A 27,087-nucleotide genomic window follows, 5' to 3' on the forward strand; every position below is an offset into this window, starting at 1 on the left:
ACCCCCTCACAAAATGATTGAGCCTGGATTTTCATCCAACTGTGGCAGGTTGCGATTGAGTCATTTCTATTTTGTTTGCCAAGCAAAAGAAAGATATCATCTCCTATATTTTGAAAGTTGCAAAGCAAATTCGTATGGCCTCCCAGTGAATTAAATAGCCATCTTGGTTTTATTTCTTTAGATGATTTTTTTTTTTGCTAATTCTAGCATGTATAGTGTTTATTGTATTTTATTATTTTTTTTTAGCAAGGAAATTATCAGCTTTTAATTGTCCTTAGAAGCTTATTAGTTACCTTAAGAGGAAATTTCGGTTTGGTGAAAAAAATTGTGGTAAAAATACATAACATAAAGTTTACCATTTTAACCATTTATAAGCGTACAATTCAGTTCCATTAAATGCACTCACGATATTGTGCAGTCATCACCACTATCCATTTCCAGAACTTTAAAAACTCTTCCTAAATGGAAATTCTGTGCCCCTGAAATAATAACCTCCCATTCTCCTTCCCCCAGGCCCTGGTAACTTCTACTTTCTGGCTTTATGAATTTGCTTATTCTAGGTACCTTATATAAGTGGAATCACACAATATTTGCCCTTTTGTGTCTGGTTAATTTCCCTTAGCATAAAGTTTTAAAGGTTCATTCTTGTTATATCATGTTCCCGAATTTCATTCCTTTTTAAAACTGAGTAATATTCCATTGTAGGTATATACCACATTTTGTTTATCCATTCACATTACATTGTATTTTTGTCCCAATTCCCTTCAACACTGAGTTTCCAGAGCACAGAGATAATGTATAGTATATCTCTGTATTCCCAGCACCTACCACAGTTGAAGGAAAGAAACGACAAATGGTATCTATTGATCATTCAATGGTAGGCATGGAGTTATAGTTCATTCATCACTCAGAGGCACTTTAACTTGACAGTAGGCCTGGATCTATAGTCCTGAAAGATGAAGCTGTCATTTTCAGCTGTGACCTAATAGTACAACCCTCAGAAGACCCAGTGCTTAACCCTATCCCTGCCTCTTGAGGAAAGACCACAGCACAGTGACCATTCCTTAGTCTGGGGCCTTTACTTATGCACAGAGAGAAGAGGCTGAGGTAGGCAGAACTCAGGCAGGGCAGCCTCTGACTCTGCTTTGCAGTGTTAGACAAAATGTAAGTGCAGAAATATATGCTAAAGGAAAATTTAATTTTTGCCTTATCTTGCATTTTCTAATACCCTCTTTTAGTTCGGATAATCAAATGTGAGCTTTGGAGCAGATCTAGTATCAAATGGAATTAAATAAAATTTGGTCCTGTCAATTTAGTCAAAGGTGGCCTAGTAAATGATATGCCTCAGACTTTAAAAACAACTCAGGAAATCTCTGTAAATACAGAAATAGCTAAGCTCCCGTGCCGCGTGACAGCAGAAAATATTCCCTTCTGTCCTATAGATTGGTTGTGCATTTTATCTTTTCCTGCCTGGGCTCACAGGTACATTTATTTCAAGTGTCAAATATGACTTTATTAATGCCAGAGAAAGAGAACTGTGGCACCGATAATGCAAATGTGTGGATAGCGAAACCATGGAAACTTTGTGAATGGGCAGAGGCCTGGTTCCCTGTGTGAGAGCCCTGGACCCCATGGGCATGGCTGGGAGTGGAATTGGGGAGGGGGATGACTTTGGCATCTGCTGGCAGGCAGACCTAGGTTTGCATTTTCAGTCTGCATTTCAGTGGCTGGGTGACCATAGGCAAGTTACTCTCTGAGACTGAGTTTCTTCCTTGCAGGGCTATTTGGAGGATTACAATATATATAAGTGGAAATAACACATGAAAAGTGATGGCTTTACAGTGGCTTTAAAAATTACTGGTAACAATTATTAGTGTTTGCAGATGGCTATGAAGTGTTCTCTGCCAGGATAGGGAACAGTGGACCTTGGAAACATGTCTGGCCTTTGGATGGGAGAAATATAGAGCTGCTTGTATAGTGTAATTTGAGTGGGTTCAGGTAGATAGGGGTGTCAGATTTATCTAATAACATTACACCTAGTAAATATCAATTTCAGATGAGCAACAAATAAATTTTTAGTATAAGTGTATTTCATTCAATATTTCAGACTAAAAAATTATATTATTATTTTGAGTTGCAGTCTTGCACTGTAAACCAGGCTGGAGTGCAGTGGTGTGATCATAGCTCACTGCAGCCTCGAACTAATGGGCTCAAGTAATCCTCCCACCTCAGCCTCTTGAGTAGCTGGGACTACAGGTGCACACCACCGCATCTGGCTAACTTTTGTATAGATGGGGTCTCATTATGTTGCCCAGGCTGGTCTCAAACTCCGGGGCACAAGTGATCCTCCCACCGCAGCCCCACAAAGTGCTGGGATTACAGGTGTGGGCCATTCTGCCTGGCCTAGAAAATTATTTGTTTTTTTGTCCAAGATTCAAATTTGACAGGACTTCCTATATGTTATGTTGCAACCCTAAACACAGGGAACCTTATCCTTTATCTGAAAGATCTACTTTAAATTCATTCCTGTGGTTCTTAAGGGATTTTTTTAGTTTTTCAGATCAGTTATTAACATACTGTTTTAAGCTTCCATTATGTATAGGGAAATAGTAGCTTTGATGGGTTCTAGTTCAGAGCAAGGCATTGTGGGAATGAGGCCTGAACACCGTACTGGGGGCTGTTCAGCGTGTTCTGGAAAAGGAGAAGCGCAAGAATGGGCCACCTGAAACTGTATCACTTCCAGTTCCCATACCGAGTCTTCTTAAAGCATTGTGAACCTTTCATATTCTCCCATCCCGGGGCGCAGGCAAACCTCAGGGACAGGTTGTGAGGAAGGTGGCAGCTTACCTGCAATATACAAATATACAAGTAATTTTTTAGTGTAAATAAGTCCCAAATATTAAATGGGACATGCATATACTAAAACAATTATGTGTTGCTCATGTGAAATTGGTATTTAACTGGGTAGGACTGGCCTGGCGGCAGCCATTTCCACAACTACTCTTGTGCTGTCCAAACTACTTGGTGAAAGTGGCACAGAGACTATTTGAAGGATGCAGGGGACTGTGGGGGCAGTCATGGCCCTCCCTTCATCCGCCCTGGAACCTGCTACGTGCCAAATTCAAGTTGCAGGTGGAATTAAGTTTGCTAATCAGCTGACCTTAAAATAGAGAGGCCAGGCATGGTGGCCCACATCTGTATTCGCAGCACTTTGGGGAGGCAGGGGGGTCACTTGAAGCCTAGGAGTTTGAGACCAGCCTGGGCAACGTAGTGAGACCCCATCCCTACAAAAAATAAATACAAATATTAGCCAGGTGTGGTGACACGCACCTGTAGTCCCAGCTACTTGGGAGGCTGAGGCAGGAGGATCACTTGGGCTTAGGAGTTTGAGGCTGCAGTGAGCTATAATCATAGCACGGCATTCCAGCCTGAGTGATGGAGTGAGACCCTGACTCTAAAAAAAAAAATAGGGAGATGATTCTGGATTATTCAGGTGGTGGTCAGTGTAATCCAAGGAGGCCACACAAGGAGAAGAGGGAGGCAGAGGAGAACCAGGGCGATGGCAGTGAGAAAAACTTGACCTGCTGTTGCTGGTTTTGAAGACGGAGGAGGAAGGCCAGGAACCACGGCATGTGAGCACCTTCTAGAAGCTGGAAAAGGCAAGGACATGGATTCCCTTCTAGAGCCTGCAGAGAGGAAGACAGCTCTGTAGACAGCTTGGTGTTAGTCCAGTGAGACCATTTCAATATCTGACCACAGTACTGCAGGATGATGATGCATGGTGTTTGTAACCCTCAGGGTTTGTGGTAATTCGTTACAGCAGCAGTGGGAAACCTACGGAGGAACCAAAGTGAGAAAAGATGAAATAGCCAATGAAATGGCTCAAAGAGTAACTGGAGTGAGAGTGTGCCCAGGTGTCTTAGGCGGAAAGCTGAAGAGAATTGTCCGGACTGAGAGGCCTAGTAGATTCAAAGCACATCCTAACCACAGAAAACCATCAGTTAGAGGCCAGAGAATGTCAGACCTGGGAGGAATCCTATGACCATCTAGTCCAGCCTCTCATTTCTTGGGTGAGGCATCCAATGCCCAAAGATATAATGGAATTGCTAGAATTCACAGAGCTAATCAGGGAATGATCTAGTACAAGAATCCTGTTCTCCTGACCCTTTGGCCAGCCCTCTGGGTACCACACCACGCTCACAAAAACAATACGTTACCGGTGGAGGGATTATCTGTTTAAACTTCAAAGAAATTCTTTTGGAATGTTTTTGAGCCCTCCAATGCTAATTAGTGAATTGACTCAGCGTAAGACAGCGGCTCTGCCTCCCGACTCCCCAGGGCTGTGTCTCTGCCATGGGGTCCCCCACCCTGTCTTATTTGGACCCACAGCTGCCCATCCTCAAGACTGTGCTTGCCCAGAGTCACCTGCTTGAGGAAGTAGAGTATGGCAATGAAGACAGCATGGGTGGGCCCTGAGTCTAGACAGGCCTGAGTTCTAGCTTTGGTGTTGTCCCTGATGTGGTCTGGTGTGTCCTGTGGAGTGACTTAGGTAATCTCTTGAAGGCTCAGGGTCCTGGTCTATAAAATGAAGATAAGAATATAATTTAATAGGATTCAATAAGATAATCCGTATAAAGCATTCATCACGGGGTCTGGAGGCAGTCAGCGTTCAGTAAAATAGCAACTATTGTACTTGTTTTTAGAGAGACCTTCTTTGGCCCTGCCTATGGCTTCCATATCTGTCTGCATTGGGCACGTTGCTGTGCACTCCCATCAGCCCTGTGCTTGCCTCTGTTGTTCCATTTATCACATGGGGCTGCCATATGTAATTTACTTGAATATCTCCCTGCTCTAGACTGTAAGCGACTTGGAGTCAGGAATCAGGGCTTTTTTGTGTTGGTATTTCCCAGCATCATAGATTGTGCCTGACTCACAATTTGACTAGAGGAGTGGGAGTGTGCATAGGTGTCTTAGTAGGAAACCTAGAGAAGAGAATTGTCCTGACTCAGAGGCGTAGTGGCATGGGGCATCCGAGATGTAAAAAGTAATAGTCCCATTTTATAGGTGCGGAAACTGAGAGTTCTCATTTCTCCAGCCTTTTCATTGATTTCCCCCCTCTACATTTCAACCCCTTGGCAAGTTGTCTTTCGCTCTTGGACAGATGATTTTCTTCTGCTATGGAGGTTCTCTGGAGAAACATGGGGAGGTGACTGCTGAGGCTGGAAGAGCCAATGACAAATGACCAGGGGCTTATATCCAAGTGGATAGAGGCTTTTCTTCATTGCCTGGTGATTCAAAAAATGTCTGTTGAATGAATTAACAAATGAACAGCTTATATACTGGATAAAAGCAAAACAATCAAGAAGCAAATGAAAACAATGAATAAAGGAAGCTACTGTAGCTTCCTCTAACACTCTGAAAATAGCTCAATCTTTAATGGGGCCTCATTTGAAAATAAAGTACCAGTGTGTGAAATCTCCTGGTGTTTATTGTGTAAATTCTGGTTGGTTTTTCAAGCATGGCAGACAGGTAATGACTACTAATTCCTTAGCTATTGATTTTTTGGGCTTTGCTTTCACAGGGTGGGTAAATGAGCCCCTCAGTGAAGATGGGAAGAGGAGATGCTCTGATTTCCTTAAGCTCTTTGACAACATCTTTCAGGAGTCAACCTTTTTATATTATAGGTAGGTGTAATTGGAAATTTGCTTTCTTGCTACTACTTCTGTTCTAGCCAAGATTAGATATTTAGTGTGCAAACATTCCTGCGAAACGTGACACCCGAGGGCTGTAACTGACAGTTCCCAGTAGAGTCTGGGAATTGTTATTGCTGCTGAATTCCCTATCAGACATGCACCAGTCATTCAAGTAGGCTAGAGAGTCACATACTGTAATTTGATGTGGAAATTTGTTTTCAAATGAACTCTGAGATTTGGAGAATGCACTGATCCTTCACTAGGCAGAGAGAATAAAATCTTTATAGTTTTAGACGTTGCAGAAGATTCTGGAAAGAGTCACCCTTATTCCCAAGGGTAAAAATTAGCTGATACTAATGAGACTTCTTTGAGTTTTCTTGTGGCTAAAATTTCTAAGAGGAATGACACTTCATCTTCATAGTAGGAGAAGTGGTTTGTTGAAGTTGCTGGAGCTGGTTTCAGATGGGAAATGCAGTGAAGTAGCCTCACCCTGCTCTTGCTGCATGATTTTATGCCTCTAGTTCCACAAACTGAGCCCAGGCAGTGTGGCAGCCATGGGCCCGCATTGAGCATGGGAGGAGAGGCCTGACCTGCCTGAGAAAGTCTGCCATGAGGAGGAATACTTATCACGATGGAAATGGTTTTTAAAACATCTGTCTGTAGACCTATGGATGGAGAAAGAGTGCTGGAAAGGATTCAGAGAAGAATCACAAAGTGATTAAAATCTTGGAAAAGAGGGTTTATGAGTAAGGGTCTGTAATTATTCACAAGGCAAGGTCAAGGAGATGAAATAACGCCCTAAAGTAGAGAGAGAGGTGTTTTGCACACCACGGAAGACAAATGCGCCAGGGATGAGCACAGGTTTTTCTCCAAAGAACTAATGGTTGCTCTACCTGATTAAAAGATGGTCAATGTCAGGAATCAGGAAAAATGAAAATTAAAGGGAAAATGTGAAATGGTTTTTCATGTATAACACTGGCAAAGACTAGAAAGGTCTGCTCTTACCCAGTAGGCTAATGGGAGGGGGAAGGGAATACCCTCACCCCAGATACTGCAGAGGCTGATGAGAGCCTGCACTGGCCAACTTTTTGGAGAACGATGAGGTAGTTATGTTTCCAAATCTTAACAAAGAGGCTACTTTGCTCCAGCAATTCCAGTAATAGGACTTTATCCTAAGGGAAACTTTGGTCCAGCGATAAAAGCCGTACATAGGTTGTTCACTGCACTGGTGTTTATCCCAGATAAATCTTATAAATGCCAACGTTTCCATCAATCTGGGATGAATTAAGCAAATTATGATATATCTATAACAGGGGTCAGCCCTTTTTCTTAAAGGACGGGATCAAAATATATGGGGTCAGGAGGCAAAATTGAAGATATATGTAGGCACTAATATAATAATTTAAAAGTAAGGATTTAAACATGTAAAAACCATGTGTAGCTTGTGGGTTATACAAAAACAGGCAGTGGGCTGGATTTGGCCCCTGGGACTAGTTTGCTAAGTAGTTTGTCAATCTCTGGTCTCTACCATGGGATACTATAAAGCTGTTGAAAATGATGACATAGATCTATATTTATTGGCATGAGAGATATCTACAGTAAGTTTCTAAGGGTAGAAAAGCAGGTTACAAAACAGCATGCAGTTATGACTCTATTTTTGTAAAAATCAATTTTTGTATATGAAGGTTACAGACTGAAATATCGACTGCAGTTAATACTCTAGGTTGTGGATTGGGGTGATCTTTATTCGTTCTTTAAGTATTTCTGTATTTTGGGAAGGTAATAAGCGTGTGTTACTTACAAAATTTTAAAATAACATGAAGTAATTAAAAACTGCAATGCCTCCAAAAAAGAAACACAAATAAATTAGAAAACAAAGCACTATTATACAGAATATTGCTAACTTCTCAATATTCTACCTCAATTTGGTGGTAGGAAATAAAGTGAACTTAGATTATTTTTCAGATAATAGATTAGGACAATACCTGACACTGAAGGGGTTAGCAGGATTCCCCCCACAACTTCTCCATATCTTAAGAAGTTGTAAGTACGGGTTGGGGGCGGTGGCTCATGCATGTAATCCCAGCACTTTGGGAGGCTGAGGTGGGAGGATCGTTTGAGCCCAGGAGGTCAAGAGCAGCCTGGGCAACATGGTAAGACTTCGTCTCCACAAAAAAATTTAAAAAATTAGCTGGGCATGGTGGCATGCACCTGTAGTCCCAACACGCAGGAGGCTGAGATGGGAGGATTGCTTGGGCCCAAGGTCAGTGCTGCAGTGAGCCATGTTCATGATATTGCACACCAGCCTAGGTGACAGAGAAAGACCTTGTCTCTAAAAAAAAAAAAAAAAAAAAAAAAGAAGGAGGAAAGAAAAGTCATAAGCACAAATTTGAAGGTAGGGAACAGTTGACTAAACCCTTAATACTCTTTCCAAACATTCAATTATTGCCATTACCTGTGTTAAATACAAGTTTTAGATTCATCCTGTTATGAAGTCTTGTTAGACAACCTTGGTGGGAGTGGAAGGTATGTTGCTATTGTCTGCCATAAAGGAAATGGAAAAATGTAAGTTTAATCCCAGCATTTGGTTTTAACATGAGAACATTGCAAGCCAGGGAGATACCGTCATGCAGCCTGAATCAGACCGTGAACAGGGAACCAACAGCTCAGAAATAAAAAGACAAAGCTATCTAGCTGAAGTCAATAAATAACTCATTTTAAATTTCAAATGAATTAATTACCCAATGCTTCTAGAATGTCCCTCTTGGATGCATTCCATAAAATTAGCTTTTTCATTAGCAAAGTTTTCATTGCTACCATCAGAAGAAATTCTCTCTGTGAGTGAGTTGTCTGCATAATTGGTTATCTCCAGTGATGATAGCAGCTTGTTTTCTGTGGACAGTGCAGGAGTTTGAGTATGTCCAATAAAAATTCTCTCACCAATAAAAATGTACTGAATAAGTAATGATCCCTAACATCGAGGAGGTTTTAGTTTGGTAGGAAAATGGACATTAAATGTATTGAGCTAAGTAATTCTGTTTATGTAGCAAGCCAAATAATGATAGCAGTGATAATAATAAAACCTTTGATTTATTAAGTGCCTACTAAGCCCCAAGTACAATACCAGATAACATGACTGCTAGGACATGGGCATTACTATGCTCATTTAGATGTGGAATTAAATCTCAGAGAGGTGAAATAACTTTTTTGAGGTCACACAGCTAATAAGTGACGGGAGACCTGTTTTAATTTTGTATACTTTCCACTATGCCAAACTGCCTGCCAACTATAAACTATAAACTACTATTGTATTATCTATTAGTCTGTTCTCTTCGATCATCAGCACACATAATTGTGAGTTTATTACTGCTACAAAACCATTTCCAGGAGGATTACTATGGAGCTTATGAAACCATTTTGAGACTATTGAACTAAGAGGGACTCAGTCTTGATTTTTTTTTTTTTTTTGAGACTCGGTCTCACTCTGTTGCCTGGGCTGGAGTGCAGTGGCACAGTCTCAGCTCACTGCAACCTCCAACTCCCGGATTCAAGTGATTCTTGTGCCTCAGCCTCCTGAATAGTTGGGACTACAGGCATGTGCCACCATGCCTGGCTAATTTTTGTATTTTTAGTAGAGACAGGGTTTTGCCATGTTGGCCAGGCTGGTCTTGAACTCCTAAGATCAGGTGATCCGCCTGTCTGGGCCTCCCAAAGTGTTGGGATTACAGGCGTGAGGCACTGCGCCCAGCCAGTCTTGATTTTTAAAAGACAGCAGTCATATGCATGGCCTCAGTGAACATTCAGTGTCATCAATTCATTTTCCCTTCTCACAGAAATACACTCTTGACATCATGTAGCGCCTGGTTGATGGAGAGTGCCTTAGACTCCTTTATGATGTCTGCTACAGACCAAGGTCTCAGAGGGGTCATGAGCTTGCATTTCATGGACTTTTGCTCCTGTTGCTGCCTGATAAATGGTTAATTGCTCCTTAGGTAGTATTGGACTAAAGAAAAACAGATTTGGATGTGCAATTTCATGGTAAGAGAGGGGAAAACCCAAAAAACAACCCCCCCCCATTATTCTTTGCACATAGACAGTAAAACATATTCCAAGTTTTACCCTTGAATTTCCTTCAAAACCATTCATCTGTCATGTTTCCTCCATTTTTTTCAAAGCTAGGAGCAGCATCCATTTAATTGTGTACACCCTTAGTCCTCACTCATTCATTCATTCCACCATCATTCACTGAGTACCTGGTCTGTGATGGGCATCATTCCAGACAAAGGGGCACAAAGCCAAATGAAAGATGGTTCTTGCCTTCCAGGAACTTTTGGCTTTGTGTTGTATAAACAAAACATTTGTATTGTAACTACAAGGACCACAATGTGGATGAAGAGTGGAAATTCATGTAATGGTTAGCTGTCGCCACAATGATAACTGGGTAACATACCATTCCAAAACTCAATGGCTGCAACAATAATCATCTACACTTTTTCATTACACTGTGGTTGGATGGTGTACTCGTTTGGTAGGGCTATCATGACAAAATACCACAGACTGGGTAGCTTAAATAAAAAAATTATTTTCTCATCGTTCTGGAAGTTAGAAGCCCAAGATCAAGGTGTCGGAGGCTTGGTTTCTTTTGAGGCCTTCCTCCTTGGCTTGCAGATGGTGGCCCCTTGATGTGTCTTCAGATGGTCTCTGTGCACAGATATGTCTGTGTCCTAATTTCCTCTTCTTGTGAGGATACCAGTCCTATTGCACCAAGGTCCACACATATGACATTGTTTTATTTTAATTGCCCCTTTAAAGGTTCTGTCTCCAAATAGTCACATTCTGAGGTACTGGGGCTTAAGGCTTCAACATATAAATTTTGGTGGGGGAAATAATTCATCCCATAACAGATGGGGTTTAGTTGATTTAAACTGGGTTCTGGTGGGCTTGGCAGGTCTCACATTTCTCAGTCTCCTGGAGAAGTGGGCTAGCTGGGGCATATTCCCTTCATGGCAGAAGTTGGAAGCTTCCAGAAGAGTTAGTGGAAGCATGCAATGTCTCTCAAGGCCGTGGCTCAGAACTTACACACCATCACTGTCACCCACATTCCATTGGCCAACATGAATCCTATGGTCAAATTTGTGTTTCATGGGATAGGGAATAAACTCTCCCTCCAGTAGAAGGAAGTGCAGAGTCACAAGACAAAGCTTGTGTCCACAGGGAGGCGTGAAGAATTGGGAACAGTAACGCCGTCTATCCCAAGAGTGGGGTGCATGAATTCAGGCTGGAGTTTCTTCGACATGAAGTGAGCTGAATATTTATTTTGCTTCTGAGTGTTTAGCATTGAGTAGTTTTGTTCAGGTGCTGAAATGCGCAACAGTATACTTGTCCAAGAGGCCAAAAAGTTATTTTCTGAAACAACTGCATGAGCAGTCACATTCGTTGTGTGCAAATGATCACAACCTAGTACGACTTGTACCCAGTATTGGGAGACAGAGCTTACTGCACTGAGGCTGAGGCCCCAGGTACACTGTACCTGTTGCTGCTGCTTTACGGCTATAGATTCTCTCAGGAGATATTCCAGGTCATGCAGTAGGTAAGGAAAGACCAGCAGATGTTCACTGACACGAGACTGACATGAGAACATGTCAAAGTAGATGTCCCCTGACAAGGAGTCAGTATATTTAGGTCAACACAATTAGGCAATAATGTGGTGTAAGTCATTCAAAGGCCCTGGAAGCAATGGAAGTGGAGTGGAGGGAGCACTGTGAAAAAAGGAAATAGCATCAGCGCATTTCCTGAGCGAGAAAATGAGAATGGCGCCTCCCGGAGGCAGCTCTTGGCTTATTAAACGCATCCACTCATCCCGGTGGCCTGGGCTCCACTAGAGAAAAGGAGGAAAGGATTCCTAGGTGGCAGATTAGCAGCTGTGGGATTTGCTATCAGACAAGAGAGAGGGAAGTAAAACAGATTGGACCACCTTAGGGAAGAAAAGGAAATTTATGGAAACAAATTAATTATAGTGACTGAAGTAGAGAAAAGAAAGGGTAGAGAAATCAGCAAAGGCTAGACTAAAATTTCCCAGATTGGCTTTTCTTGTCTCTGTGGGCTATGGTTAAACTCTCTAGGGCCCATGAGTTTTATGAGACTTTACCATTTTCATTTGATGGCAAGCTAAAGAAAAATTTGCTGAAGAATATGCTGGGTGACAGATGAGTATCTCTTAACTGGGTGCTGCTGGGCAATTTCAGGTCTGCATTTGCACTTCTATTTACTTTCATATTTGTGATAACTGGAAGCAAAAAAAAACATTCTAGGACACTGGATGAAAAAGTTATTCATAGCAGTTTGATTGTGGAGAAAGTGGAGGCCGAATGAAGTAACATATGGGATGTGGCTGCTCAACACAAAAGAACCAACACATGAACGTATTGATTGATATTATTCTGAACCTGAATGCGTACATAAGTTTTTGTAATTATTAGCAATTGTAGTGTTAAATATGAAATTATGATTTTTTTTTCTTTAAATGAACACGTGGAAGATGACAATATTTTGTTCTGGGATATACTATTACATTGCATGGCCTATAGATAAAATGGTTCAGGGCTCAATTTTAGTTTAGTGTTAGAAAGGAAAAATAACAGAGATAACAGTGAGAGCTTCAGTGATGATCTGTCTTGCTTAAAGTCACAAGAAGCAAGTCAATAATCAGCAAAATCAAAAGGGATGTATATATATATCTTTCTTCTATGAACCACAGTGTTAGTGATTTGCTCTCAGTAAATACCATCCATCACAGCAATGATTTTTGAAAAATTGTATTGGGGTTGTAGTTTCATTTGTATTTATTTTGTAACCTTATTTTGGTGGTAGAGCTGTCTAAGAGCTATATGCACAGGAGTTTTTACTTGTTCAATGTTTGTACATGCTTTAAAAATTACAACAAAAACTTATTTAAAAAGATGTTTGAGAATTCCTTTTCCCTATAGAAGTAATTTGTTCATGAGGTTGGATGAAAGAAGGAGGTGAGAGGAGGTGGGTGATGAAGAAAAGGTTTTCTAGGAAAAAGGTAATGCATAGTCAAAGGGTTTCCTATTGCTGCTGTAACAATCACTACAAAACTAGTGTTGTAAAACAACACAGATTTATCCTCATACAGTTTTGGAGGCCAGGGGTCTAAGCCCAGATCACTGGTGGTCAGTCAGCTGGTTCCCTCTGGAGGGTTTAGAAAAACATCTGTTTCCTTGCTTTTTCCCACTTCTGGAGGCCACCTACATTCCTTGGCTTGTGGCCCCTTCCTCAAATCACTCTGACCTCATGTTCTGCTGTCATATCTCTGACCTCTCCTTTGACCTTCCTTTGACCTACCTCACTTTTAAAAGGCCTTTGTGATTACATTTAGGGCCCACTTGGCTAATTCAGGATAAACTCCCCACCCAAGGTCCTTAACTTAATCATGCCTGCAAAGTCTCTTTTGTCATATAAGGTAATATTCAAAGGTTTCAGGGATTGGAATGTGAGCACCTTTGGGGACTATTTTTCAGCTTACCTCAGGGGGACAGAGTTACATTAAGACCCAGGTTAGAAGAAGGATCGGAAAAAGGATTGTGGCAAGGCAGGGGCCCTGCATGGAATTATGGATCCAGTTTGAGTCTGAATCACTTGATAGATGAAGCAATACTTGTAAGTAGACTCTTTAGAAAGAAACATTGAACACGGGGAAAAACTTGGAAAATAAAGTCTTAGAATAAGAAAATATAAGGGTATTGTAATTTTTCTGAAATGTAGAAAGAGCTATAAATGTTGATAATTAGCCATTCTTCTTATAACAACTGCTGGATGTTAGTAACCACCTATTGTTACATAATCCCAACAACATTGATTTATATTTTAGAGAGAGCTCCTCTGGTTTATTAATTTTCCTTTTTATGTTTTATTTTTCAGTTGTTTTTAGAGATGAGGTCTCACTATGTTGCCCAGCCTGGTCTCAAAGTACCTGGGCTCAAGGGTTCCTTCTGCCTCAGTCTCCCAAATAGCTGGGACTACAAGTGTGTGCCACAGTACTGGTCCCCTCTGATTTCTTGACTGAATGGAAGTTATTAGCAATTATAGGAAAATTGCTATAGACTGAATGTTTGAGTCCCATTAAAATTCATACTGAAATCTTAATCCCCACGGTTATGGAGTAGGAAGTGGAGTACTTAGATCATGAAGGTGGAGCCCCCATGAATGGCATTAGTGCCCTCATAAGGGATGAAAGAGTTGTCCCCTGCCATCATGTGAGGTTACAGTGAGAAGATGGGCTCCCATCAGACAGTGAATCTGCCAGTGCTTTGATCTAGGACTTTTCAGCCTTCAGAACAGTGAGAAATAAATTTTTGTTGTTTATAAACTACCCAGTCTATGGGAGTTTGTTGTAGCAGCCTGAACAGACTGAAACAAATAGATTTCTAAAACTATTTTGGAACTTTCTGGAAAATTTTAGGACTCACAACACTGTACCATTGAAGGTAGTAGGAGACTGTCAGGAGAGGCATAGTTCAGGATGACTTTAGAAGTTTTCAAATGCCATTAAGTCAGAGGTGGCCTTTTTTTGTAGTTCTCATCTCCCCACCTCCCCATGAGTTTGTTCTTAGCCTTTCTGATTGTTCAGCTGACTTGGAAGAACTTTCTGCCCAACAGTGAGTGAGTATGTGTTCTGGGAGGCCAAGTTACAGGATTCTGCCAAGAGCCAGTTGAGGCTTGGATAGCCACGTCCACATTCACAATAACACAATGGGCGCAGTGGCTCACGCCTGTAATCTCAGCATTTTGGGAGGCCAAGGCAGGTGGATCACCTGAGGTCAGGAGTTCAAGACCAGTGTGGCCAACATGGTGAAACCCCATCTCTACTAAAAGTACAAAAATTAGCCGGGTGTGGTGGCACATGCTTGTAATCTCAGCTGCTTGGGAGGCTGAGGCAGAAGAATTGCTTGAACCCAGGAGAAGGAGGTTGCAGTGAGCCAAGGTCGTGTCACTGCATTCCAGCCTAGGTGATAGAGTGAGATTCTGTCTCAATTAATAGTAGTAGTAATAATAATAATAATAATAATAATAGGGTAGAGTCACTGAGCTCCTCCTTCACTGTGGATAGCAGCCTCCCAGAGTAAGGAGCCCATCGGAGCTGCTGCATGCCCCAGAGCTGACTGCATACAGCTTCTACACAGGGCCAGCTTCATGCATGTGTGACCTGTGCAATCCCACAGGGCCCCTGTACTTAGGTTTTATGCTCTGCTGGTGATGTCTTGAAAATCTTAATAACTTTGAACAAGAAGACCTGCATCTTCATTCTGCACTGGGCCCTGCAAATTCTGTAACTGGTCCTGCCTGCACAATCTCACTCAGCATCCCTGCTAGTGGCCTCTGTAGGGTCAAGCCTCTCCAAATTGAAATAGAATGAATCCACCTGCAAATCATGTAATGCTGGTAGCAGAAGCAGCAATGTCAACCATCAGTATGTGCTCAGTCACAATCATCACCTTGTGCTAAATTATTACATCAAGAGCTACTAGGCAATAGTTTCCTTTTTCCCTTACAGCAACCCAGCAAAGTCCATGTTACTACTATTTTGCAGAACAGAAAATAGCTCTGACTGCAAGAAAACTTGCCCAATCTGTTACAGAGCAGGTACACGGCAGAGCCAAAAATCAGGCAGAAATGTGTGGCTCCCAAGTTCATGTTTCACCAAAATTAACTATCTTCTCTGACATTTCCCTGACAGGCACTGTATTTTAGGAAGGGCAATTGCCTTGGCAATTTTCATTGAGAACTCACTTTACCTTGGGACATATCCAGCTGCCAGAAAGTTCTTACTCATTCTGAAATATAGAGAAAGCTTTGCACAGTGATACTCATCACAGCAGTTTAAATATTTAAAACATTTGGAAGCAGCATAAATAGTCAACAATACATTGTCAGCTAAAGGAACCAAGTTACATAGACAAAGTCAACTGTTACATAGTTATATAAATTGCATTTATAAAGATTTTAATAGCATAGAAAATATTTTTTTATAATATAAATAAATTCACCATGTGAAAAGTGCATAGATAAAAGACTTGGAAATATGCTAAGATATTAATGTAGATCATTTCAGGATTAAGGGTAACTGTGCTTTTCTGCACTTCCCAAATTTTTTACAATCCATGCAAATTTCATTTATAACTAAAAAAGATGGATGGAAAATATGTTATGCTATTGATACAATAAATATTCCTTGAGCACCTAGGATGTATTAGGTACTGTGCTTGGCATCAGCAGCAAATAAGACAAAATCCTTGCCTTCATTTTGCTTATATTATAGAATTGTTATTTTGATGAAACCTGTTATCATCATGTAGGCATCCATGTCAAGCTAATGGGCACTATTGGACTCACAGGCAACTAAAACTTACTTTTAAAAATAAACTGTTAAGTTGATCCTGTCCTTGGAAAGTGGATTTTTTTTTCATCAGACTGGCTCAGTGTCTTGAGATGTCTGTATTTCAGGAGTTTTAATTCTGACAAAAAGTATACTAGTTGTCCTTTCTAGCTTTGAGACCCTTGTGAATTATTCAAGCATATTTTCTCTGGCTTTATTCAGGCTAACACTAGAGGTGTTGACAGAATAGCACCAAGTTTGGGGCTCTAGAGAAGACCTCAGAGTCCCACATTCAAGTCCTGATGCTTGAATACACTGCAGGTGTGTCTGCTCCAATAGTGGATTCATCTGCTGTATACATCTATTAGGGAGTTATGAAAGATTTTTCCAAAAGATTTACTTACAGTAGGAGACGTTGTACTTATGCGATCCTCCTATGAACCAGTTGAGCAACTCTATCAAAGAAGGAAATGAGGTCTGATGAGCCCATCTTGTTCTTTCCCATACCGTTTCTTAGAGTCCGCTGCCTGTGTGCAAAATGTTTTCTAAATACCCACAAACCATCTGTTAAGTAATTCGTTATAGCATTTCCCTGGTGAATAATATTAAGTTCATCTGTCTACAATTAGGAATTTGCTTTTTTGTAAATCAGAACAATATTTTCCCATAACAAGGTCCTTGATGGGCTGAGTGGAGAATCACAAATACCTTGATAGGTGGTCCTTGAGATGGAAAATCGTCTCTAATCCTGACTAGCCCGAAGACCATAGAAGTGTCTTGGCCTCTCTGTTGTCCTGAAGGCCCTCAGAGAGAGGTGAACTCTGTTAATTAAACACTCTTCATCTAAAACAAAGCATGCCAGCACAGGGAGATTACAGAAGGACCATAAATGTGAATTTTATTTTGCATTTAAAAAGCCATGCTTTATCCAATTGACATGTTGGAAAAAAGATTGATGGGGGGACTTCTTAAGAACACGAGAGGGGCTGGTAATTTGCATATTAATTTATGTACCCAAAATGAATGCAGACAGCCATAAAATGCACTTGTAATAATTATACTACCATTGAACTGTGGGCTTTTAATTAAATGGAATGTTTTTATCTTGTGTTTTTCACGTTAACCATGTTGCTATGGATGTCAAGCTGTTCTTGCAAATCAAAGCGGTGGAGATGCCTGATCCTGGGCTTTCATCACTCCCAGCCGAAGTGGCTTGCATTCCAGAGCTGTGGCAGCTGGGTCTGGTACTCAGGGACAGCTCTGGGCACCTCTGTTTTATGCATACTTTAAAGGAGGGCAGTGGAGACCCAGCTCGGTCACACTGGCCCTGAACAGGCATGACAAACCTAGGCTTTGGAAATGAGAAAAGAACGATGCTTGCAACCTGTGAGCCTTTTAAGTAAGTCAGAAAATGAAACCCTGGGTGTGCTTCTTGAGACATGTTTGCACTGTTTGTCGGTGCCGTTATTTTGACCTCCACTTTCATTGTGGGCATATTAGTGTTTAAGACAGCAGCTACGTTATCCAAATGATCATTTTCATGCTTTTCGATGCAGTAGCAAGAATGCTCTCCCTACTTCCCTCCATTTTTTTTCTCCAAATAGCTGTTAAGTGGAGCCGCTTGTGACTGATATAAATAATTGCCATTGCATTTTGATGATCTGGGCTGGACACACTTAACCTCTTGTTTTGTAATCTGAGTTGCATGGTACTGGTCCATTATTTTCATGGCAATTGCACAGACTCGGCACATCCAAGCATTGTCAACCAGCTCTGTCTCCCAGAAGGGGTTCAGGGCTCTAGATTAGGGGTTGGAGAATGTCTTTGATGACAGAAAATGAGTAGCGTACAGGCACTATTCATATGTCCAAGGGAATTAACAAGGGAGAGTGATATCAGATATATGCAAGGCGTTTTTGTTCACTGTGACTTTTGCTACAACTTGGGCACCCAGCGACTTTTTACAGTGGCTCTGCACCGTATCCATCTCTTTTGGTTATAAGTAACAAAAAACAAGTTAATTATTAGGGACACAGGTAGGTGTGTTTCATGCAATTTAAGGGCATGGATGGCACTGGGATTCAGAAATGATCACTAAAGAAACTGGGAATTTGATAAAAACCCCAAGAATATTCTGCTCCTCTCTCGGCTTCTCTTTCCCTCTGTGGTGAGTGCTTCGTTCTTTTCTATTGGCAGAATGGCTTTCCCCACTGCTCTGCCCTCAGGGCAGGCACAGCAGAGGTGACCAAGGCCTCCCAAGTGCTGATCCAGCCTCACAGTGTGTCACTGTCCCAGTCAGTCTTTCACTTCCTCAATTCCAAGTTCCAGAGAAGGGACCCTGGCCCAGCCTCGATCTATTGCCTAGCCTCTGGTTCAGTCTTAGGGGGCCAGGGTGGTTGTGTATGTGCCTATGTGTGTTGTGTGTGTGCGTGTGCATGCATGCATGCATCTGCATGTGGAACAGGGTGGGCTGGCAAATATGACTGTGAATAGGTGAGGACAGTTAATGACACACCAGGTGTCCTTGTCTGCATGTCTCTACTGCTTTTTAATTTGACACATTCAACTGACTTCATCAAGGAATTTTCCTAATACTTTAGATGATCATGAAAACCAGGATCGTCATGGTGAGGTCTTGGCAATTCATATCTTTTTAGAGCTAAGAGAGCGCTAAATACATTATATGTTCTTCAAATGAGTCACTTGGAAGAGCATTAATGTGACCACAGTCTGGTACCCAGAGTTGACAAGTGAGGAGGGAACACAAAGGGGTAGTGACCTGTCAGGTTGAGTCCAAGATGCTTCCAAGAGCTAGATCAACACCAACACACCATTTCTCCCAATGTAAAAGAGAGATTTGGTCAGAGAGCACTCTGAAATTATACACATCATATACTGAGCAGTCCGCTAAAGAGTTTGATTATACCTATAGTAAAAACACTGAAAGGAGGGCCACAGATTTTATCTGTGATTCTGCAGTCTCCTAAATTTTAGTTTCTTCTTTGCCCTACTGTTTCAACCTCTCCTCTTCCTCTTTTTCAGCATCCCAAGTTGTTGTGAGATGAGGACCGTATTTTATCGTTTTTGTACCATATTTGCCTGAAATCCTCAAAAGATGCAAACTTTTTTTAAGCTGTGAAAAGCTGAAGAAGGGAATAGCTGTAACTGTGAAGTTTTAATTATTGCTATTATGGAATGAATTATCAGGGAATAATCAAAACATACATTTCTATCTAACCCAAGACACAAGATAAATAAGAAGCTACAATGGTGCCAGGATTCATCAAGGAACTTGGAGTTATTCTGTCACCTTCATCATTATAAATCCTGAGTGACATTATCATGGAAGGTGCAGAGGCCTTGCCAGGGAAGCTCACACCCAATGGGTGGATGGGGGAATGGGAGAGGGGGCGGGGCAGATGGTTGCCTCTATTCAGACTGTGTGCGTGCGTGCACATGTTGGGAGACACCAACATCCTCTTCTCCATGTGTTTTTGATTGGCTGGAAAATAAGATAAAAAGAGGCACCAGTGAGAAAATGGAAGGATCACCCTTGTCACTGGTGATCATTAAAAAAAGCTGGGAATTTGATAAAAACCCAAGGACTGTTCTGCCCATCTCTTGGCTTCTTTTTCTCCCTCTGTCATGAGTGCTTCATTATTTTCTCTTGGCAGAATGGCTTTCCCTGCTGCTGTGCCCTCAGGGCAGGCAGAGTGGAGACTACCAAGACCTCCCAAGTGCTGATCCAGCCTCACAGTATGTCTCTGTCCCAGTCACTCTTTCACTTCCCGTGGGCAGGGGGACTGGAAGGTATTGGACATGTGTGAGCCCACATGGGTAGGGTGCCTTTTTCCTCCTCAGTACACTTTGGAAGAGGCTTCTGGGAGCAAGCAGAGTCTGCAGGTGCCCATACTTAGGTAGATGGCTGTTTCCATGAGTCCAGTGAAGAAGAGAAAGGGGGCAGATTCCGCCCTCCTCTAATGAGAATCTTTTTTGTTACCCAGGCTGGAGTGTAATGGCGCAATCTCGACTCACTGTAGCCTCTGCCTCCCCAGTTGAAGTGATTCTCCTGCCTCAGCCTCCCAAGTAACTGGGACTACAGGCATGCACCACCACGCCTGGCTAATTTTTGTACTTTTAGTAGAGATGGGGTTTCGCCATATTGGCCAGGCTGATCTCGAACTCCTGACCTCAGGTGATCCACCCACCTCAGCCTCCCAAAGTGCTGGGATTATAGGCGTGAGCTACCGTGCCTGGCTTGATGAGAATCTTTAATAGTTTAGCTTCATACAATGGAGAATTTGAACCAAACCAACCAGGTAAGTCATTCGACCTGCATGAGGAGGAGCTAGTGGTAGGGTGGAGGCCAGGAGTGTTTGGGTATTTTCCTCACAAAAATCAGTAGCAGGAAAACAGTACAACAGCCACGGCTTTGATCCTCCACTTTATGCCCAGCACAGATCACAGTGCCTGGCACTCAGAAAGGATGAATGGAGAAACTTACAAATGCCTGTCCCTGAAAAATAATAGGCACCCCATAAACACTCATTGAGTCCATAAATGCTTAAATGCTCTAGGCAACAAATTGACCCTGGAGATAATTGTAAAATATTATAGTAATAATTTGATTCTGACCACATGCTACGTCCGTTTGGAACTCTCAAGAAAGGCAACCCACAGAGCCTGCCTCAGGGACATGGATTTTGGTCTCTTGAGATTCTGATTTTTGGGACTATGGCAGGCAAGCACCAGCTAGTTGTCAATGCAGGTCCTGAGACTGACCCATCTGCATCAGAGGGGCAAGTGCTGCTGGAACGGGGTTGTGCGTGAGGCAGTCACCATTTAACGACTGGGTGGGCGCAACTGTTCTTTTCTCTATTCCCTAAATCCTAATTAACCATGTGTGGAGTCACCATCCAATGGCCAATACCATGGCTGCTGATGTTTGGGCTCCAAGCACCCAAAGTGGATTCTGTAGTTATCTTGAATAGGAGGGGGATTGGATACAAATAATTGGCATTAATTTGGTGACTGAAGATGCGATTATATATCATTCTAGTTTTTAATGCAGCTTATTGCAAAGACAAAGACTTCTCTTTCGTGCATTTCAGTGTATGAGTTTAGGTTTCCTCATTTCTTAAAGCTCTTTAAGCATATATACAGGAACAGTATTTCTAGGAGTGTAAATTTTGGCAGATCACACCATTTTCCTTCCTCAGCCTCTGGGCAAAAATTTCTGATAGTTAAATGAGACATACATTTAGCAATTATAATTATTTAGTGCAGATCACTTATAAAAACACCTTTTGAAGTGGGTCTAGTTAACTTTTTGTTTCAACGCAGGTACTCTGCATTAAATGGGCAGTGCCAACTGTTCTCCTGGCCACACTGGGCCATGTGGCCCAGTCACTCCTGAAGTGGAGCCACTTCCTTTGCCCAAGAGAGTCACTCCAAACTCAGGGTGAAGTGAAATTACCCTGGTTATAGTCTCGTCATGGAAGGCAAATGGAGAGCAACTCAGTGCGACATGGGTTCCAAGTCTGTGAAGCCTCAGGGGACGCTGAAACATTTTCTCATTTGCCTGTGACTTCTGTCGTGTCTTTGACAGTCAGGAAAACTTGAGCCTAAGGTGACTGTCCTGCTGATGGGGCAGTTTCTCTTTCTACCTCAGCTCACTGGGTATGTTTACAATAAGCTGATATGGGTTGAATTGTGTCCCCCTAAAAGATATGCTAAAGCCCTTAACCCCCAGTACCTCAGAATGTGACTTCATCTGGAAATAGGGTGGTTCCAGATGTAATGAGTTATGATGAAGTCATACTCATCGTAGGGTGGACCCTGCTTTAATACGACTAGTGTCCTTAAAAGAAGATAGCCCCATAAAGACAGAGACACACAGGGAAAAGGCAAGGGGATGGCGAAGGCAGGGATTGGAGTGATGCAGCTGCCAGCCAAGGATTGCTAAGAGTTGCCGGCCACCCTCAGAAGCTGGGAGAGTCAAGGATGCATCCTATTCAGTCCCAGAGGAGGCATTGCCCTGACGACACCTGGATCTTTGACTTCCAGCACTCTGAGTAAGAGAATGAGTTTCCATTGCTGCAAGCCACCTAATTTGTGGTGCTTTGTTATAGTGCCATAGGAAAGGAATGCAGAAGGATTCAGTCCTATAAAGTGACCTCTGCAGCCTCTTCCTTGAGATCTGCAGAGGTCACTTCACAGGACTGAGTGCATCTGTATCAGTTTGCTAAGTGTGTTATAACAAAGTACCTGAAACTGGGTGGCTTCAACAACAGAAATTTATTTTCTCATAATTCTGGAGGCCTGAAGTCCAAGATCCAGGTATCAGCAGGGTTGTTTTCTTCTTGGCTTGTGGATGACCATCTTCTGTGTGTTCACGTGGTCCTCCCTCTGTGTGTTTCTGTGTCGTAATCTCTTCTTAGAAGGATGTCAGTCCTGTTGGATTAGGATCTACCCCAGTGACCTCATTTTGCCTCAATTCTCTCTCTAAAGACCCTGTCTCCACACATGGTGATGTTCTGAGTTACTGTAATTAAGGACTTCAACACGCAAATTTTGGGGGTGACACATTTCAGCCCTAGCAGTCCCCTGACTAGTATGTATTAGTTGAGGGAATGAACTGTGTTTCATGCACTTGGGTACCTGCAGAACCTCATGTGGAACAAAAGTCAGTGCTTAAAACCTTTGATTCTTAAGGGAAAAACAAAAATAGGACAAATCTGATTTCTGCTTCTGTGCTCACTCTATATAGGCCCTCAGTCCCACAGTGAAATCTAGGGTCCATGGTGAAAATGTGCATATGGGAAGATGAGGATGGCGGGGGGACGAGACAGACACGCCAGAGAGGAATAGGTACGCTGGCACATAGCAATAATAGTCATGACATATGGCTTTTTGTTGTTGTTTGTGTAATGCTCGTAACTATTGGAGTTGTGTAATGGAAATTTGTCCACATACGTATCATGTTTTGTAATCAAGACCAGGATGTGATAGAAAGCAAAGGGAGAAGACATGGCCTCCTCCTGGGAGTTCCTGTCTTTCTCTGCTGTTTCCAAACAGCCCCAGCTGCCCGTGCTGTGCAGAGCTGGGCTTCAGCTTATCTCTGTTGCTTTCTTCTGCCCACCCTGTTGCTGGGTGTCCCAGTCCAGCCAGATGCACGGAGGTGCTGGGCCAGCCTGTGGCTATTTTACTCTTAGAATTTGTAAGCAACTACTTACAAATATAAATTCATTTTCCCCAAAATACATAAGTAGGAGCAGATGTAGTTGACCTGTGAAAATATGTTGGTGCCGACATGAAAGAAGTGGATCTTTTCTTCTTTTTCTTTTTTTAAAAAATAAATTTCATCATGTATATTTAAGGTCTACAGCATATTATACAATACATATAGATAGTAAAACAGTTACTATCATGAAGCAAATTAGTATTCCATCCTCTTACATAGTTACTCTATTTTTTTTTTTGTGGCAAAAGCAGCTAAAATCCACTCATTTAGCACGAGTCCCATCTCCAGCATAAGTTTGTTACCTACAGTACTCGTGTTGTACATTGGTTTCTTAGACTTGCTCGTCTGACATATCTGCTGTTTCGAATCCTCTGATGTAACATCTCCCCATTTCCTCCCCCGCCCCCGGTAGCCACTGTTTTGTCCTCTATGTCTATCTCTGAATATTTGAATTTTTTTTTTTTTTTTTTTTTTACTCTACGTGATATCATACAATATTTTCTTTCTCAGTCTGGCTTATTTCTATTAGAGTAATGTCCTTCAGCCTCATCCATGTTGTGGCAAATGGCAAAACCTTGTTCTTTTTTAGGGATGAATAATATTCCATCGTATGTAGGTAGCACAGGTTCTTTATCCATTTTCCATTGCTGGATGCTTACATTGTTTCCGTATCTTGGCTGTTGTGAAGAATGCTGCAGCGAACGTGGGAGTGCAGATGATGTCTTTATGAGGTGGTGATTTCATTTCCCTTGGGTATATTCCCAGAAGAGGAATCGCTGGGCCATATGGTAGTTCTATTTTTAATTTGTTTAGAAACTCTCATATTGTTTTCCATAATGACTATACCGACCTGCATTCCCACCAATAGTGTACAAGAGCTCCCTTTTGCCCACACCTTTGCCAACATTTTTTTTTTTGACTTTTTGAAAATAGCCATCCACTGTTGTATCTCATAGTGGTTTTGATTTGCATTTTCTTGATGATTATTAATAGTGAGGGCCGGGTGTGGTGGCTCACGCCTGTAATCCCAGCACTTTGGGAGGCTGAGGCAGGTGGATCACCTGAGGTCAGGAGTTCAAGACCAGCCTGGCCAACATGGTGAAACACCGTTTCTACTAAAAATACAAAATTAGCTGGGCGTCGTGGTAGGTGCCTGTAATCCCAGCTACTCAGGAGGCTGAGGCAGAAGAATCGCTTGAACCTGGGAGGTGGAGGTTGCAGTGAGCCAAGATCACGCCATTGCACTGTAGCCTGGGCAACAAGAGCAAAACTCCATCTCAAAATAAATAAATACATAAATAAAATAATAATGAGGACCATTTCATATACCTAGTGATAATTTTTCTGTCTTCTTTGAAGAAATGTCCATTCAGGTCTGTTACCTATTTTTTAATTCAGTTATTTGTTTTCCCATTATTGAGTTGTATGAGTTCTTTATGAATTTTGGATATTAACTTCTTGTACATATCTTTTACAAATATTTTTACCCCAATTTGTAGGCTGCTGTTTAATTTTGTTGATTATTTCCTTTGCTGTGTGGAAGCTTGTTAGTTCGATGTAGTCCCATTTATTTATTTATTTATTTATTTTTGCTTGTGTGGCCTAAGCTTTTGGTGTGATATCCAAAAAATCACTGTCAAGGCCAATATCTAGAAAACTTTCTCCTATGTTCTCTTCCATAGTTTCTGGTTTTATATTTAGGTCTTTTATCTATTTCAGCTTGATTTTTGTGTATGATATAAGGGTTCAGTTTCATTCTTTTGCATTTGGAAATCAGTTTTCCCAGCACCATTTATCGAAGAGATACCTTATTGTATCCTCTTGGTGTCTTTGCCATAAATTGATTGACTGTGTATATTTCAATGTATTTCTGCACTCTGTATTCTGTTCTACTAGACTGTGTCAGTATATACTATTTTGATAACTATAGCTTTGCTATATTATTTATTTTATTTTTGAGGCAGGGTCTCACACTGTCACCCAGGCTGGAGTGCAGTGGCATAATCTTGGCCTTGACCTCCTGGTCTCAAGTGATCCTCCCACCTCAGTTTCCTGAGTAGTTGGGACTACAGACATGCACCGCCATGCCCAACTAGTTTTTATTTTATTTTGTTTATTTTTATTTTATTTTATTTTATTTTATTTTATTTTATTTTATTTTATTTTATTTTATTTTATTTTTTGAGATGGAGTCTTGTTCTGTCGCCAGGCTGGTGTGATCTTGGCTCACTGCAACCTCCGACTCCCTGGTTCAAGCAATTCTCCTGCTTCAGCCTCCGAGTTGCTGGAATTACAGGCACGCGCCACCACACCCAGCTAATTTTTGTATTTTCAGTAGAGATGGGGTTTCACCATGTTGGCCAGGATGGTCTCGATCTCCTGACCTCGTGATCCACCTGCCTCGGCCTCCCAAAGTGCTGGGATTACAGGTGTGAGCCACCGAGGCCGGCCTTTTTGTTTTAATTTTTGTAGAGACAAGTTCTCATTATGGTGGAAATATTTTTCCTATTTCTATGAAGAATGCCATTGGCATATTGATAGGGATTGTGTTGAATCTGTGTATTGCTTTGGGTGGTATGGACATTTTAACTATATTAACTTTTCCAATCCATGAACATGAGCTGTCTTTCTATTTATTTGTATCTTCTTCAATTTCTTTCATTAATGTTTTATAGTTTTCAATGTACAGATTTTTCACCTCCTTGGTAAGATCTATTTCTAGATTTTTAAAAATGCTATCATAAATGGGATTGTTTTCTTGATTTATTTTTCAGTTAGATTGTTATTTGTATATAAAAATGCTACCGATTTTTGTATGTTGTCTTTGTAACCTGAAACTTTACTGAATTCATTTATTATTTCTAACTTTTTTTCGTGTGTGGATACTTTGTTTTTTTCTTACAGGTAGGATCATGTCATCTGCAAATAGAGATCATTTTACTTTTATTTCTTTTTCCTGTTTGATTGATCTTGCTAGTACTTCTAGTACTATGTTGAATAGAAGTGACAAGAATGGGCATCCTTGTCTTGTACCGTATCACAGTGAAAAAGTCTTCAGTTTTCTCCCATTGCTTAAAATGTTAGCTGTGGGTTTTTCATAAATGGCCTTTGTTATGTTGAGGAACTTTCCTTCTATACCCAAAGTGTTGAGAACTTTTATCAAGAAAGACTGCTGGGCTTTGTCAAATGTATTTTCAGCATCATACCAATTCGTTGCCATGTATTTGTTCATAACAGTCCCTTATTATCTTTTCTATTTTATGAGGTGTCTGTTGAAATTTCTTCACTTTTATCTTTGATTTTATTTATTTGAGTTGATAATCAGTTGAGATGATCATGTGGTTTTAACTTTCATTCTGTTAATGTAATGTATTGTGTTGATTGCTTTGTGTATGTTAAACCAGTCTTGCATACCAAGGATAAATCTCATTTTTATGCTGTATAATCTTTTTGATTTGTTGTTGGATTGGTCTGCTGGTGTTTTATTGAGGATTTTTGCATCAATGGCCCTCAGAGAAACTGGCCTGTAGTTTTCTTTTCTTGTGATATCTTTGTCTGGCTTAGATATCAGGTAATGCTGGCAGTATTCCCTTTATATCTATTTTGTAGAAGAGTATAAGAATTATTGTTTTTTTTAAATATTTAGTAGAGTTCAGCTGTGAAGCCATCTGGGCCTGGGATATTTTTTGATAGTTTTTTTTTTTTTATTATTACTTATTCAATCTTATTATTTGTTATTGACCTATTCAGGCTTT

General features: G+C 41.3%; 1 long non-coding RNA gene across 1 annotated transcript; it reads right to left on the bottom strand.

Moving 5' to 3' along the window:
* Positions 1–8,204: 8,204 nt before the first annotated feature.
* Positions 8,205–16,870, bottom strand: LOC129526081 (uncharacterized). Its single transcript, XR_008670690.1, has 4 exons — positions 16,798–16,870; positions 16,494–16,544; positions 15,509–15,547; positions 8,205–8,234 (listed from the first exon to the last, which is right to left on the bottom strand). It is a non-coding gene; the product is annotated as an uncharacterized lncRNA (long non-coding RNA).
* Positions 16,871–27,087: the final 10,217 nt, after the last annotated feature.

The sequence above is a fragment of the Gorilla gorilla genome, chromosome 14, assembly GCF_029281585.2.
Source record: "Gorilla gorilla gorilla isolate KB3781 chromosome 14, NHGRI_mGorGor1-v2.1_pri, whole genome shotgun sequence".
Classification (NCBI taxonomy): domain Eukaryota; kingdom Metazoa; phylum Chordata; class Mammalia; order Primates; family Hominidae; genus Gorilla; species Gorilla gorilla.